Here is a 5,017-nt window from a genome sequence, read left to right on the forward strand (position 1 = left end):
TTTGGAGATTTGAGTTCCATCTGTAACTCTGATGTAAGTAATGGTGTGATCTTAAATAAGTATTTTATATTTTTAAACGTCAGCTCTCTTATCTGCATAATGTAGGGGTTACCCTAGGTCAACATTTTCCAACAGGGTTCCTTGATTAAGCCAATTTGGGAAACTCTGAGTTGAACAAAACTAACCTTAAAAAAAAAACTGCAATACTTCTCAGAGCCTTTATTATGCCAATATGTATTGGGACTCTCAAGTAGGGAAAATAACATGCAGTGTTTCTTAAATTTATTGGAGCACTGATCCACTTTATGGAGCATCTCACAAGACTGGAGTAGCACAGAACACATGCGGGGGAATGCTGCCCTACATAACATCCAAGGAAGGCCCTTCCAGCTGCAGGACTCTGAGGTGAGCTGCCTCCTGCCCCTGAGAGTTGTCTACACTCCAGGGAACCTTAACCTCTTTGAGCTTTCGTTTTATGTCTATCAAATGGGGACAATGGCTATCTGGTTACCTCACAACTTGGTGGGAGGATTAAACAAATAATGTGTCTGAAGCTGCTTAATAAGCTGTAAGACACTACACAAATGCAAAGATCTTTTCATACCGTTATAAGATTTTTTAAAACATGAAGCTTTCCTAGGAATATTTAAGAGAATATAAACAACAGATGTATGCACATGTTTATACTGAATTCAAGACAGAGAAATGTGCAGAATTTCTTTCTCTCACACCGAGGGAATTTCCTGCTTATGATTTGGGCTTGGGTTTAATTAATATGATTATTTTGGAAGTATCTGTGATTTTCCATACCTCAGAATGCCTACTGACATAATTAATTAACAAGTAACTAAACTGTGAACGCCCACTGGCCTCTGTAATTGCTGAGAGACAGAGAGCACTCACAGAGATTGTGTTTCTCATGTGCTGTTCTCAGAGAATGGATTCGGTGTCTTTGTATATGGCAATAGAATGGTTATGGGAAGTTGGGGAGGAAAGATATGATAAAGATATGTGATGAAATGGAAAGGATGTGTTTGGAGCCAGAAGACCTGAGTGTGGTTCTGATTATTCCATTCATTGGTTGAGGGATTCTGTGTAAGCCATAACCCTCTGAGAATCAGATCTTTCTTCTATAAAATGTTTTATTTCTTTTTTTTAGGAAGTTAGCCCTGAGCTAACATCTGCTGCCAATCCTCTTCTTTTTTGCTGAGGAAGACTGGCCCTGAGTTAACATCTATGCCCATCTTCTTCTACTTTCTATGTGGGACGCCTGCCACAGCATGGCTTGACAAGCAGTATATAGGTCCACACCTAGGATCCAAACGGGCAAACCCGGGGCTGCCAAAGCAGAACGGATGAACTTAACTGCTGCACCATGGGGCTGGTCCCTATAAAATGGTTTTTGATAAAACATTGTATGGCTGTTGTGAAGAAAAAAATGAGAAAGTCCCTTGTAATTTTAATCTGTATAGAAATATTAACTTTACAGCTTGGTAAGGTATTTGAAGTACATGCTGAATTGATGAATAAGAAACCATCAGAAAATTCTGATCACATAGCCTCTACCAGCTTCCTTATCCCATTTTTAGCATTAAGAAGCACTTGGTGTATTTCTCAATAAAACTGGGGGAAAAAGCACATAAAAACGTAATACCCCAAAAGCATGCAAAATATATAATATATTATGTATAAAAAGATAACTAATATCATGTGGAATTCAATCCCACTTAGTCTATGGTGGATCTTATTTAAATCTGTTTTTATATTCTTGATCTTATAGTATGGGACATGTTTTAAGAATGATTCCACTATAATACAGATATAAAAAGAACATTTAAAAAAACCCAAACTTTCTAAACAATACTCAGTAAACCTCTTCCTTCTCTACTTTTAAGGCTCTTTCTATATCCATAGACAATATAAATACTAACTTACAAGATATAAAGTACCCTCATTCATGCTTAGAATATTTAAATCACATACTTCTTTTTTTTAACCTATAAATAATATTTTTATGCTATACAATAATCAGTGGACATTTCTCTAGAAAGTGTTATGAAGGAGACATTACAATAATCAGTTATATAAAACTACATTTAATGATTCAACTTTGCAGTAAACCATATAAGATTCTTGATTTTGAACAACGTTTTAGTGTAACTAATGTGAGGGTAAAGAATTGCCTTTATAAGTTTGGAGAAGTGGATCCAATATTATATATTTTGCTCTTTTTCTTATAGGGAATTTCAAGATTAGTTTGTGGACTTCTGTATCAAAGGAGTTGGAATCAATTTTCTTGCAATGATGAATGCAATACATATGGAAAAGCCATTGTGCTAGAGTGGAAACTGGCATGGTCAGATGGGTATGGTTTGTTAGGAGCTACTATGAGTGGTTGACTGGACAGGAACCCAGAAAAACAGAAAAACAAGGCCCTAAAACAAGTGAGAGCCTCAAGGGCAACTTGAGAAAATAAATATGACTCGGATTATAATTTACAATGGTGCTTATGCATCTGGATCCTTGGGCAGAGTTCCTTGTGCAATTATAGCATCGCTAAACTTACATCATCAGCTACAGGGGACTCCTAAAGATATCAATAGGTTACATGAATATTCTAAATGGTGATGTACTAGAATCTTTCCATAGTCTTAGGCTCTAAGTGTGGAGGTGACACACATCCTTAGACTTGAATCCAGAAAACTTGCCACGTATTCCTGAAATGAGGGTGATTGCAATGCAATTTCCGAAATTTATTAATGGGAGAGAGCTGTTCTGTAATAACCAGAACAAATCCCTTTGGAAGATGGATTTCTTGATGTTCAGGCCAAATTTACCTTTGTGATTTCAGGATCATGTTTGTATGTTCTTTCTTATTTTTGCAAACGCTATATGTATAGACTCTTATAGGAACTACACTTATTTTTTCTTATCCAAATGACATATTTTTGCCATACAATCTTTCTCTTTAAAGCAGCCCTCTAATTCCTTAACTTTCTCTTTTATAACTCTTTCTAGTTTATTTACAAATGCTTAGTAATGCCTGGGCTGTTCACCTCTTTTCTTCCTTGGGAAACTGAAGACAAAAAGGAAGTGCCATTTATTATTGTTTATTTTTGTCATTTTTTTATTAAAATGACCACAAATTCTTCCCATCTCTGTAGTCACACCCCCATAATGTGACACTGCAGACCCTCTCTTCAAGGGGGCTATTCTATATGCTTTGAATATGGGTTAGCTATATTACTTGCTTTGGCCAATGGGATATTAGCAAACCTAATGCAAACAGAGGCTTAAAAAGCATTAGCATACTGGGGCTTGCCTTCTTGTTAGGTTTGGAACCTTGAAAGAGACCACCAGGTGAACAATCAGAGCTACCCTACTAGAAGAGGGAAAAGAACTGAGGAGTCCTGGCCAATGGCTTGTGAACCATCAGACGTGGGTGAGGGCATCCAAGTTCATCCAGTCACAATCAAATGCACCAGCTTATCACAGATACACAAGAAAAACCAGAAAAGATCTGATGAACCTGCCCAGTCCAAAGGAACTATCCAGCTGCCTTACAGATCCTAAGCTAAGTAATGAGGAATTTAGAAGTTCCCACACTGTATGACTTATCTACTGTTGTGTAATAAAGCATCCCCGAATTTAGCAGCTTAAAACAACAAACATATATTACCTCACAGTTTCTGGAGGTTAGGAGTCCAGGCCCAGATTATCTGGGTGCCTCTGACTTGAGTTTTCTGACAAGGCTGAGGTCAAGGTGTGGGCTGAGGATGCAGTCATCTCAAAACCTGACCAGGGAAGGAGCTACTTCCGAGCTCACTCTCATGACTGTTGTCAAACCTCAGGTCCTCACTGGCTGTTGGCCGGAGATATAAGTTTCTTGTCACTTGAGCCTCTCAACAGAGCTGCTCACAACACAGCAGCTTACTTCCCCTAGAATGAGAAGTCCAAGTGAAAGCAAGTGAGAGACCTCCAAGGCAGAAGCCACAGTCTTTTTATAACCTAATCTTGGAAATGACATCTCATTACTTCTACCAAAGTCTGTTTGTTATAATTGAGTCGCTAAATCGAGCTCACGTTCAAGGGGAGGGAGGTATGCAAGGGCCTGAGAGCAGGAGGCAGAGATCATTGGCAGTCATCTTTGAGGTTGCTTACTTCACACACTCTTATAGAAAGGTCGATTTGTCTGCAGCCAAGGAAACAAACAACTACCATACCAATTTTAAACTCATGTAATAGATCAACTACAACTTGCCTCATGAAGTATGCTTTTGGAAGCCCAGCCAGTGAGTATTAGCCTCTCACTTCTATAAATCAATCAATCAGGAATGAATTCACTCAAATAAGCACACCTCTGAGTGTGTCAACAAATTAACAAGTCTCGTTTAAGTAACCATGATTCAACAGATGATTGCCCTGAAACCCCACCAATCTTTGAACTCCATATATCCCCCAAACACTCTATAAGAGCAGCAGTCTGCTCTGCTTTGAGAGACTGTGCCTGATCAGCATTGCTCTCCCCTACCACACTGGCAACAAATTCAGCTTTGTGTTTTTGTTTGTTTGAGATATTGAGCAATGATCTATCACCCTCTGACAATCCAGTAGATGCCATTTTAGCCTTGAAGTTTGAGTAGTAAGCTGGTAGGCAGCAAAAGCAAATTCATAACCCCTGATAAATAACAGATCCATCACAAGTCATTCTGTTTTTTATCCTCAAAAGAGTAGAACTCTGGCTCTTTTGACATGAAAGTTAGAGAGCATAGATTATCAATCATTAATGGAAATGATGACATGCAAAAGTGGTTAAGAGTCAAAGTTATCATCGTCATGAATTCAGATTAATTTGTGATTTAATACGTTTTATTTTATTACCCTATTAAAGTCCAGAATTACAGATGTCTGAAATGTTTCTGGAGGAATCTTTTCTACTTGGCTTTTGAATGCATTGAGCAAGCTTGATCTTTTCTCTTAAAATACTAAAGACGCCAGTGTTGATCTTGTGAAGGCA

At 38.1% G+C, this 5,017-nt stretch overlaps 1 long non-coding RNA gene across 1 annotated transcript; it reads left to right on the forward strand.

Annotated features, from left to right (window-relative positions):
- Positions 1-279: 279 nt before the first annotated feature.
- Positions 280-3,155, forward strand: LOC139083562 (uncharacterized). The gene is made up of 2 exons (XR_011540398.1): positions 280-405; positions 1,160-3,155. It is a non-coding gene; the product is annotated as an uncharacterized lncRNA (long non-coding RNA).
- The last annotated feature ends 1,862 nt before the right edge of the window (positions 3,156-5,017 follow it).

Source organism: Equus przewalskii, chromosome 5, assembly GCF_037783145.1.
Source record: "Equus przewalskii isolate Varuska chromosome 5, EquPr2, whole genome shotgun sequence".
NCBI lineage: Eukaryota > Metazoa > Chordata > Mammalia > Perissodactyla > Equidae > Equus > Equus przewalskii.